This window comes from Chinchilla lanigera, unplaced genomic scaffold (genome assembly GCF_000276665.1).
Source record: "Chinchilla lanigera isolate Chin_1 unplaced genomic scaffold, ChiLan1.0 scaffold00012, whole genome shotgun sequence".
NCBI classification, from domain to species: domain Eukaryota; kingdom Metazoa; phylum Chordata; class Mammalia; order Rodentia; family Chinchillidae; genus Chinchilla; species Chinchilla lanigera.
Window position 1 is genome coordinate 17,557,821 of NW_004955413.1, and position 12,650 is coordinate 17,570,470.

Sequence of the window (12,650 nt, forward strand, 5' to 3'; positions counted from 1 at the left end):
TTATTATAATTATACTTATTATAATATTTATAATATAAGTAGAATTATATCTAGGGTACATTGTTAAATGAAAAAAGTAGGAAATTTATATATAATCTATCATTTATCTAGGAAAGGGAGAGGCTATCACATGTTTACATATAACATATGTATTATACATGTTTATATATAATATGTAATATATAACATATGTATTTATATATGTCTTTTGTCTATATTATATGTAAGCATACATACATGTGCGTTAAGTAATATCCCAAGAAGGAAGAGACTGAAGCAGAAGAAGCAGGAAGAGATGCAGATTTTTCTCAAACAGACCTTTCTTAGTAGATTCAGCTGTGTAGCTATAATGCACCAATAAATAAGATGAAAGGAATTAAAAGCTGCACTGAGTTTAGAAAGATAAACAGCAAATGTATGAAATTGAGCCACAAAACTTTGTAATGAGGGAAAAATATGGTCTGTGAAGTTAGGGTGACAATGGCAAGTGAGTCCAACAAGAAAGGCGCTCACAAGGAAACCAAAAAGGCAAGAACAAACAAAGCTTTATCAGCCCACTGATGGACAGTCTCTAACCAGGAACCAGAGATGTCCGCACCAATCTGGGTCTCACCTTCGGTTGAAGTACATTTTAGGTTTCCATTACCTCATTTTTGGGACTCTTACAAGAATTCCACACAATTATCAGAAAGTTTACTTCTCCCAGAAGGTCAGACAGCTGAATTCCAAATGCCCACTGCAGTTTAACTTTTAGCCCACTTCCCAATTTGTCCTGTTTGTTCTGTTCCCATTTCATGACTCTGCTGTACTCTGAGTAGATAACTAACCGAGGCAACTGGGGTGAACTGCAGCTTAAGTGAACTTTCAGTGACTTTCACTATGGGGTTAAAAAACAGAAAATGGATTCTCTCTTGCCCTACCAAGGAGACACAAAGCAACAGCCACTTTGAACAGGAAAACATTAAAGAGTGAGGACACAGATGACAGACAAGAAGGACCAAAGTTCTAACATGTGCTCCGTATCTTTGAAGTGACCTGAATCGCATGTTATCATTTCTTTATAAGTCTTCATGGGACTTGAAGATACTTTATATTCAATACGTCCTCTCCCTGGTCTCTCTTATTTTCATCCCCTAAGCAGTCAAAGCACAAATATTTTATTTATTCCATCAGATTCATTTGCAGACTCCAGTAGGATATGTGTCTATGTTTGCATCATAAATCATGGTTTTACTGTTTTATTTTGGTTTTTTCTCTGTTCTAAGCACTCTGCATCTATAACAGTCGAGCGTCAACCAGCCCATCAACACTTTCATTACAAGCAGCTTGCAGAGTGATAAATGGTAAAACTTAAAGCTATGATATTAGTAAAATAACAAAATTATAAATGCAAACATCCTGATGCTTTCTCTTGTTTGTTCTTCTTCCTTATGTTTCCACTTGTTTGATCTTTCGGCAAATATTTACTGAAATACTGCCATGAGTGGGCTGCGGATATGCAACAGTGGACAAACTTTGGCCTCGAGGAATTCAGTGTGAATCCTAAGAACAGGAAAGTGAAAAAGGAAACAGGTAAGTGTATGCATGCAGAAAGCCCACATAGATTTGAGCTGAACCTTCACTTTAAACAGTTATTCTTCAATGCACATTAATATTCTATTGTAATAAAAGAAAAATGAGCTCTCAAAATCCATTGTGTAGGTAAAGAAAAGAGGGTCTGGAGGAGGAGAACCAGGGAGAGAAAAGGTAATGACAGAAGCGAAATTACGAAATTTGTAGTTCTGATAGCATCTAAGGAGTGATCCAAAGATGTGATGCATGTTTACATTTCTAAGTGTATTACAGTAGAAGGCATACTGCCAAGAACAATGATGTAAATGTGCTCACGGCGAGGGAGAGTGTTTTGAGTATGTTGGGAGGCAGCAGATGATAGCAATGTGTCCTCTACCACAATAAGTTTTTAAATTTAATCATTCGCTGTATTTGTTTTTTTGTCTTTTTGAGACAGGGTCTCACTATGCAGTTCAGGCTGACCTTGAGCTCACTTTGTAGCCCAGGCTGGTTTCAAACTCGCAGTGATCCTCCTGTTTCTGCCTTCCAAGTGCTGGGATTATAGGCATGCACCACGGTGCCTGGTTCACTGTACTTTTTGACGGCCCTTTGTTGATCAAAGTCTGTGTCAATTTCTATACATTAGCAGTGTTTCCTCACTCACCTTATACCACATATATGCCAAGTAAATGGCTGCTATACTGTATTGTTCAAGGAAAAATTCTGTCCATGTTCAGAGTAGATGCATTTTCTTAATGGAATACTTTCTGTTCTTAGCTGATTGAATCCTTGTATGCAGAGTCTGAGAAGACAGAGGGCCAACTGTAGTTCATTTCCTACTTTTAAACACCCCAGATTCTATTATTCATCTTTGGTAGTCAAGTTTCTACACCTACCTTCCGTTAAATGTGTAACAGTAATTCCTTGAAGACAAAAACTGCCTCTGACTCCTATGAGCGTGGCCACATGATAGGAGTTTCATCAATGGTGATCAGACTGAAACTTCAAAAACCATAATTAGTCTGCCTACAACCGTGTGTCACTCACAGAAATTGGACTGGCTTGTTTCCCACCTACTGCCATCACAAAGGTAGCTACAGAAATTGTTCTCAGTTGAAAATCATGTGTGCATGTGTGTATACATACGTACAGGTGCCGACCAAAGTATACAGGAAACATTTAAATTTTTGAAAACACACATTGCCATTAATCTCCCTCAAAATATTCCCCCCTCTCTTCAAACACACTTATCCCATAGTTCTTGCAAATTTTGAAGCTGTTCTGGAAGTGCTTCCTGTAGGTGTCCTCTTGACTAGCCTCTATGATAAAGCAGCTAACCTTATAGTCAAGCAATAATTTCATTAAAGGGCTATTGCACATAACTTATAACAGTAACCCAGCATTTAGGTGATAAATTTAGGCCAAACAAGACAGTGATTGTTAATTTTATCTTTCAATTTGACTGGACTAAGAAATATCCAAACAACTGACACATGACATTATTTCAGGGTGTATCTGTGAAGGTTTCTGGGAGAGACTTGCATCTGAATAACTAAACTGAGCAAAAAAAAATCACCCTCACCAATGCAGCCGGGCAGCAGTCAATCCACTGAGAGTCTGAATAGAACATAAAGTCAGATCAGGGCAAATTTATTAACAAAGACTCACTATGCAGAGATACCACATTTAAAGTTACAGCTCAGGGGGCGCTGGGATTTAGCTCAGCAGCAAAGCACCTGCCTGGCAAGTGCAAGGTCGTGAGTTCGGTTCCCGGTACCGGAAAAAAAAAATAAATAAATAAATAAAAATAAAATAAAATAAAATAAAGTTACAGCTCAGGGAGTTAAAAAGGATTTGAAACAGATGTTTGATGGACTGGGTGAAACATGGGTTATGAGATGCCCCACTGTGGGTGAATTATAAGCGCTGGACACACAGTGGTTTTATGCAGAAGAAGGAATACAAAGGCATAGAGAGACTGGCATGTTAGAGCAGATTTATCATTCAAGACCTCCTCACCCACACTGAGAGTCCAAAGGATGTACCTTTCACCAACACAGTGAGGAATTAATTTGTGTAGAGAGCCCCAGCATCCTTAAGAGCTCTGCAATGACTTTGCTGTCAACCAGAACTTAACAATGAGAACCGGAAACATAACAGGAGTAATTGGGTCCTGGAATGACAGAGAAGTGCTAGCATTTCACCACCAAAAGCAAGGTGGGTGTGGCTCCCATAACAGCAGAGTCAACGAAGCAATCAGAATAGTGTGGCTCCTGAAAAGCTATAGGCATTGGGTAGTTAATCATGGTGATCCTTGAAGTAAAATAGACAAGACACCTGCTAAATTATTCTCACTTGATCTGTACGAGCAGAAATGTTCTTGGTCAATGAATTAAAGTCTAACCCTAATTACAAAAACAGAGAGCCCCAGCCCTTCAATCAACTCCCACACTTGAGCAGGTTGACAGAGCCAGAACTTTTTGAATGAAGGAGAAGCTGGTCTCCTGGAGGAAGGACCTCGGTACTCTACCGAACATTTATACTGTTAGTTTTTCTCCCACTCTTCCTCCAAAGAGATTTTCTACTTTTAACCAGCATATCTGTACACAAGGGGAAGGGAAATAATCAGAACTTTAGGAGACTATTGGACACTGGTTCTGAACTGACTGATTTCCAGGAATCTTGAAATGTTACTGAGGCTCACCGGTGTAGAGCCCTGTAGATGGCTGGCGGGCAAATGTAAGCTCATCGCACTGTGTGTCCCGGAACACACCTTGTGTTTATTTGCTCCATTTCTGAATGCTTAATAGGGCCATATATATTCAACAGCTGATATAATCCCCACATAGCTTCCATGACCTCTTGTCTTGATTACTTTGCTCTCGTTGCTGGGACAAAATACCTGACACCCAGAATTTAGGAAGGAAAAATTTATTTAGTGCACAGATTGTGGAGGTTTCAGTCCACACTTGGCTGGCTCCAAGGCATGGTGACATGGCAGAGGACAATACTTCACGGTAGCAAAAAAACAACAAAAGCAGCAAGAGCAAAAAGGGGAGAGGAGCAAGCCTCTTTCCCTCCTTATATTGCATATGGGCTATCCACCCACGCCATCTAAGTGCTGGCCTCTTGCACAGGCTCAGGATGAATACAAAGTAAGGACCCTGGCTCCCTGCTGAGTCACATAGTTAACCTTCTAAATGTCTCAAGTTGACACATAAGTTGACACAATGAACAGCATCCTATAGCAGGAAGCGCAGGTCCTTTCCACCCCAGGATGTAGAACTGCTGAGTTACTTAGTTCAGCTTCTAGGCACCTCAAGCTGACACAGTGTATCAACCATAACACCTATGGAGAGCCATTACGATGGGAAAGGCCCAATGGGAGAGTTGGGAGTTCCTCTGCAACACTGCATTCCTGCAGGGCCTGCAGAGATTACTGACACCCCAGGTTTAAAAGACACAACTTTATTTAGCCAATGTAAAAGACAGATGGATCATGGAGAATGACAGTGGATTATCATGAGCTTAACCAGGTGGTGACTTTAATTGTAGCTACTGTTTCCAGATATAGTTTTCATTTCCTGAGCAAATTAACATATTCTGTGGTGCCTGGTACATAGCTATTTATTCGCCAAATGGCTCTTTCCTATTCATTCTTCTCCATAAGATCCACCAGGGGCAGTTTCCTTTTAGAGAGCAAGACCAGAAATACACCTTTTCCATCCTACCTCGGGGGTTTATAAACTCTCCAGTACCATCTCATAATTTCATTTGCAGGAAACTTGATCATCTTCTCCTTTCACAGAATTCACATTAGTCAACTGCATTGGTGTTATGCTGAGTGGACTTAGTGATCAAGAAACAACAACCATTTTCAACTCATTGAGTACACATTTGTATATCAGAGGTGGGAAATAAATTTAACTAAAATTCAGTGTTCTTCTCCCTCAACAAAATTTCTAGGAGTCCAGTGGGGAAAGACATCTCCTGGTATTCTCTCTAAAGTCAAGGAGATGCCACTCCTCCCTTTTGCTTCTTGCTGTTTTTGACGTTTTCTACCCCCATGAACGGTTGCCCACTGCCATGTGCCACTCTGTCTTAGAGCCAGCCAAGTATGGGCTGAAACCTCCACAAACTGTAAGCTAAATAAACCTTTCCTTCCTTAAAAAAATACATAAATAAAGTCAAGGAGAAGTTGATGCTTCTGTCCTCTTCTACAACCAAGAAACAGGCCATGATGGATTGACAACTGGTGGTCAACTTGTAACACCCAGCTAAACTGAATCAGCATGGTGCTGGATGTGGGAGGCCCCCCTGCAGATTGTTGCCAACAAAATAAAAAGGAAGACTGGAGAAAAAGTGGTGCTGTTAGGGGGCTGTTGGTTCTCCTGGAGGAGCTTGTGATGCTGGCTTTCCTGATATAAACTCAGCTGTTCTCATCATCAGAGGAGCTCGAGACCTGGTTGTCCCTGAGAATGGCTGTGATACTTTTCGGGGGAGCTCTGGTTCTTACCCTGACTGTCACTTCCTGGCTCCAGTGCCAGTCCCTGAGCTTACTGGCACAGATCCTTCATCCCACCAGCACAGACTTTCTAGCTTCCACCACTGACCTTTGGCCTTCCCAGCACAGATCCTTGAAACAGGCCGGCATGGGGCATTATCATGGGCTCTAGGTCTTTAGCTGGACTCATGCAGGACATTGCCATGGGATCCAGGCCCTCAGCTGGATTCTTTGTGTCTTTAGTGTGTGGACAGATTTCCTGCACTTTCTTTGTATATGACTCTTTGTGTGACTATTATAAAATAATTCTATAATTATGTGTCCTGTATTGTTTCCCTTGCAAACCTTGACTACAACAGAAGCATAATGTCAAGTGGGCCTCTTTGAATTTTGGAGACAACATGTTATTCATTAGGTATGTTATTCCCATTTACTGAGTGACTCAAAAAGCAACGAGTGAGCCAGGCATGGTGGTACATGCCTGTAATCCCAATATTTGTGAGGCTGTGAGTTTGAGGTCAGCCTGGACTACATAGAAGAGAAATCTCTGCAACAGATTCAGCCTACAGTGCAAACTGCTCTGCCCCTGGACCACACAATCCAACAGATGCAATGGTGCTGGACTATCAGGTATTATTGCTACTTGGAGCCTCGGCAGTCCCTTAAGGATGAATCACAGTATAGGCCTCATCCTCTGCAGATAACTACTCTAAAAACAAGTTCTTTACTGCCACTGGGCCTTAGTAGAGACTGAATGCTTGACTACGGGTCACCAAGTTGCCTTGTGAACTGAACTGCCCATCATGAACTGGGTATTATCCAACATATCAGGCTGCAAAGGTGAATATGAGCAGCAATATTTTATCACCAAGTAGAAATGATATCTATGTGATTAGACCCAAGAGGACCCTGAAGGCACAAGCGAGTCACAGAAAGAAGTGATTTCCACGGTCCCCACCCCCTGCATTCTGTCTTCCAGCCAGCACTTTGGCCTCATGGAGTTTTCCTTACAGTTAACAGAATAAGAGAAGGTTTCTCTTGGTTTACAGAGGGTCCTCCATGAGGCTGCAGACAGCATCTGAAAGCCTCTATCTGACAGAACTTCCATGTCTATCCGAAGGACTCAGGTGAAGGGGAATGCTCCCAGGAGGAAAAACTCCATGCTGTGAACCCGTTGAGGCATTTTTCTTGACAGTGTCTTTTCCTCCTTTTCTTATTCTTGTTTTCTTTCTCCTCCTTTGTGTATCTTTGTGTGGATCCTGAAAAGCTTTTCTCATCATTCACTGCTGAAATAGTTCAGTTTTTCGAGATGCTTAGCTAGATGGGAAACCTAAGTTGTTTGTTTCTTTAAGGACTCAGACTCCCTCCGTAGCTGGGATGTAAGCCTGCTTCAACAAAAATGCCCCCTTTGTATTCCTGCCCCGCTACTTGGAAACAATCTTTCTTGTAGTTAGCGAATACCTCATCTTCCTGCTCCCGCAGCCCAGAAGCATAGATTTTGCACTGTCAAGTGTGACCTTCTGCATCACAAAATATACTTTTGTTCTGGCTCTTTCTGAGATAAGAAGCTGCAGCGTTTTTGGGTTTTTTTTTTTTTTTTCTCTGCTTCTTTGTAGCATGTGCTGCTAGATCTTCACTGCTTTGGAAAGTCCTTTCATCTACTTTATTGTTTGGAGTTTAAATGTCTTCTGCTCTTACTAAAAATAGCTTTAGTGTTTTTGTTTCTCTTTTTCTTCCTTTTTTTTGGATGATTTCCAGAGAAAGTCAGAAATACCACTTCTGTACCTGTTTTGAAATAAGATCTCACTATCTTGGATTTAAAGAGTTCTTGCCCTGCTTTTTACATCTTCTTTCCCTCTCCGTTCCTTTTCTGTGCAGTATTTTTTGGTTGTTTGCTTGTTTTGTTTGTTTTTCTTCCAGTGCCAGGAATCAAACTCACGACCTTGTGCTGCCAGGCAGGCGCTTTGCCACTGAGCTAAATCCCCAGCCCCTTCTGTGTAGTATTTTTGTGCTTGGTTTCACCTGAATGGGTGACTATTAGTCGTCTCTTTTCCTTATTTCTCCTATTCATTATTCTCTTCTTTTTTTGCTGGTTGCCAGCCTCATTTAGCTATCCCTAAAATACCTCTAATTATACTATTGTCCTTCACTATGATTTTATGTAAATGGCCAATGGGATCACAGTCCGCCCAGCAAATATAGCTGAAAATCCTGGAGTCATGCTTGACGCCCTTTTTTGCCCATTTTACATTGAAAATATATTTTGCTCTGTCATCATCATCTTCCTTCCATTGCTCACATCTTGGTCTGGATGGCTAACACCTGGATATTCTTGGTTGTCACATCCAAGTCCACATAGTCTACTTACCACACAGAATTAACTTCCCTCAATGAATCTGGTAATGTTACTCCAGAGGTGGTTAAAGGTACAACGATGCCATCAAGTACCCTAGTTCTTCCTGGTTTCCTCTTCCATAACTCTGCGTGTTTTGCCTTTTGTCTCTGACTATCTTCATACAATACCTACCACTGTTCCACACATCATATTTAACGCACAGCATCTAGAAGTACAGACTATCTGTTATGGTTTTTGCCTACACGTCCCCCAAAGCCTCATGTAGTCATGGGGCAGCCTTCCAGAATTTATGATTGATCCATGGTCCAATGCTGGGATTATGGGTATGAGTACTACACCCACCCTAGGACAGGTAGCCTGCATACAATATAAGGGGGGGAAAGAGGCTTGCTCTCTGCCGCTCCTTCCTTTTTGCTCTTGTTGCTTTTGCTGTCTTCTGCTGCCATAAATTGTTGCCCTCTGCCATGTGCCACTCTGCCTTGGAGCCAGCCATATGGACTGAAACCTTCACAAACTGTGAGCTAAATAAACCTTTCTTTCCTTAATTCTGGGCATCAGGTATTTTGTCTCAGCAATGAGAGGAAAAGTAACCAAGACACTAGCCCATTCCTTTTCTTGTATTCCAAAAGAAACCTCTCACAGAAGCCTCCAAGCAGAACCTCTTCACTTAGCAATATATAGCCCCAGTCCTAACTCACCACTAGTGTAAATGATCAAGATTCACTTCTGAACTATGGAAATGTTTATCCTGTCTGGAACTAGATATAGAATAAAGTCAGGATTTACTAGTAATAAAATCACAGAGAATTAAGAACCAATGGTGTTTGCACATTGTATTATGCATTAAAATTTAACATCTCTGTTTATGTTGTTTAAACCTTTTTAAATGACTACCTCAAGGTTTCATATTCTGTCAACCACTGAAACCTTGAATGTATTTCAAGTTCCTAGGACAATAATATAAATGTTGGTGAAAGGAAATGCCAATGTATCAAATGTAGAAATAAAGAATGTATGTGCATTGAATGCACAAAGATTGAAGAACATTTGCAAAGTCATATCATATTTAATAATTATATATCAGTTCTCCTTCATGAAATATAAAGGTTCTTTACAATTGGAGATTGTTTTAAAATTATATCCCCCACCAGCATGCTTTGTAAATATGTTTTTCTGAAAATAAGCCTTCAAGAAACGTGTGATGGATAGAAAAAGGATGAATGTATTGTAGACAAGAACATACAAAGTGATACACAGAGCTAGCTGTTTCATTCTTCTCAAAAGGATAAGAAATTCTTCGAAGAAAAAGAGAATTTCAATGCCATTTCATCATTTTTCTTTTCCACATCTGAAGCCCACTAGGTAAAAGTCTGGCCTCATTTTAAGAAGGCTCCGTTCACTGTGTTAATATAACCCCATAAAACTCCTTGTAAAGAGACCCTGTATTAATATAACCCTATAAAACAAATAATTAATAGTACCCAGAACCTACAGGTTCCAACATTATCTCACTGGCAAGCATAATGATGTGTTTAAAGCCTTTGAGTTACAGAAATCAATAAACAAATTTTCCAGCCCACAGACATGGGGCCACCTACTGGTCAAATTTATACCATCATCTTTATTTTAATTTTTATTTGTATTAGTTCATGTTTGCAGTACATAGTGATTTTATACACCTTTTTAACTTGTATTCTCTTAATACATTGCACCTTTAAAAGGGACTGCTGCAATCTGATCTCATTCCTCTCTAGAAACAGTGCAAATAAAGCCTAGGAAGCTGTGTGTTTGTGTGTGTGCGTGTGTGTGTGTGTGTGTGTGTGTGTGTGTGTGTTACTGGAGATTGAATCCAGGATTTTTGCACTGAGCTACATCTCCTCCCCATTTTTAAAAATTTTTATTTTCATTGAAAGACCCAATCCAAAAATGGACAGCTGAGATGAATACACACTTCTCAGATAAGGAAATACAAATGGCAAATAAATACATGAGAAAAATACCCCATAAAATAAATACCCCATCATCATTAGCCATTCGAGAAATGCAAATTAAAACAACACTAAGATTCCACCTTACCCCAGTAAGAATGGCTAGCATTAAGAAATCAACCAATAACAAATGCTGGCAAGGCTGTGGAGAAATAGGAACCCTTCTCCACTGCTGGTGGGAATGCAGACTGGTGAAACCACTGTGGAAATCAGTTTGGAGATTCCTCAGAAAACTAGCCCTAGAGGTCCCATTCAACCCAGCTATCCCCCTGCTTGGTATTTTCCCAGAAGATCTAAAAACATCATATCACAGTGATGTATGTGCACCCATGTTCACAGCAGCACAATTTGTAATTGCTAAAATGTGGAAGCAACCCAAATGTCCATCCACTGAGGATTGGATAAGAAAATTGTGGTACTTTCATATAATGGAATATTACTCAGCTGTAAAGAAAGATAAACTTGAGGCTTTTATAGGCAAATGGTCACAACTAGAGACCATACTCATAAGCAAAATAAATCAAACATACATGTGCAAGCACCGCATTGTTTCTCTAGTGTAAAACCTGAAAGAGTTAATTTAATCTAGGAGATATGATAGACATTGAGAATTGATAGGAAAGCACTCAAAGGTAAAGGATAACTGGGATATGGGAAAAGAGAAGGGAAAGAAGGAGAAATGTTGTATGTATGTATGTATGCATATAGTTAAGATAGATGTTGTGTGTATGTATATAGTTAACATACATATGTATGTATATAGTTAACATAGTTGTTCTACTGTCTTCTATTTCTTTGCTGAAAGAAACTGTCAGTGAGTCCTTGATTGATCAATATTGCGTGTCTCTATCTGTTTTCATGAGAAACCACTTTGAAGATATCAATATGTAATACAAGAAGCATTGTTAATTTCCTACCACTTTGTTTGTAACTCTGTACTGTCTGTACTGTTCTTTTGCTATTTTGCAAAAGGTTATCTGTCTGTTAATGTTTTCCTCCTTTTATTTTTAACATAATTTTTTTTTTTTTATTTTCAGGCAGAGCTTTGCTATGTTGTTAAATTGTTCATCCCAGGCTGTCACTCACAATCCTCCTGCCTCAGCCTCCCGAAGTGCTAGGATTACAGGCATGTTTCAGCACACCCAGCCTATCCGGATTCTTAAGACTGCTATAACATCACTTTTGTAATCCAAGCTGCTCCAGGCCCTACAAAGTATCAGAAATGACAGCCAAGTTGGCTTTCCCTGTTCATACAGGAACCTACCCTACCATCAAGTGTCCCTCAAGCCTTTCAGGGAGTATTTAAGGATAACCACTATTTCTCCAATAAAGCCTATCCTATCAGTAATGATACCAATTCTCCTCGATTTCCTCCACCCTTACCACCACCCCAGTCATGGACTGGACTCTGAGCCTTCTCTGTGCCCTAAGCAGGCATCAACAAATCTAGTAGAAAACTCTTATCCTAGGGAAGTGTTACCTCCCCTCTTTCTCTGCTCTATGTCATACTTCTCACTCTGAGCCCTCAGCACTGTTATTTCTGCCTGCATCACTCAAACTCTCCTCCAGATCACCAGTTCCTCCATCTTCCATCTACAGCTCCTTCTCCCATGGGCTCCAGACTCTAGCTCATATGGCCTGGCAGAAAGCAGACACTGTATTTTCCTTTCTCCCACTCTCTCCACTCTCTCCGTATCGGTATGCTCTTGCTTCTGTAGCAAAATACCATCAATTTAGTGGCTTAAACAATAATTGCAGTTGTACAAGTCAGGAGTCCAAAATCAGCTTCATAAGGCTGAAATCAAGGGATCCTGGCTCAAATCAAGGCATCTACAGACCTGTTCCTTCTTGTAGCTCTAGGAGAGAATTGTTTTCTGGTCTTTTCCAGAGCCTAGGGGCTGCCTGCATTCCTCGGCTCAGGATTCTTTCCTCTGCAATCAAAGCCACAAGTGTAGCATTTTCTTCCTTCTCTGACCTCTCCGTCCCTCTTCCATCTTCTCAGTCTGTCTCAGGCACATCTGATCCCCTCTTCTGAAACCCCTTCTAGTTATATCAGCCCCATCTGGATAATCCAGGATCATCTCTTCAAATCAAAACCCCAAACAAAATACTCTCTGCAAAGCCCCTTACACCCTGTAAAATAAGCATTAACTATTCACAGGTTCTGGGGATTAGAATTTGGACATTGGGGTGGGGGGCATTACTCAGCCAATTGTACTGTCCTTTGGCAAAATCCAAACACCTTCACAAA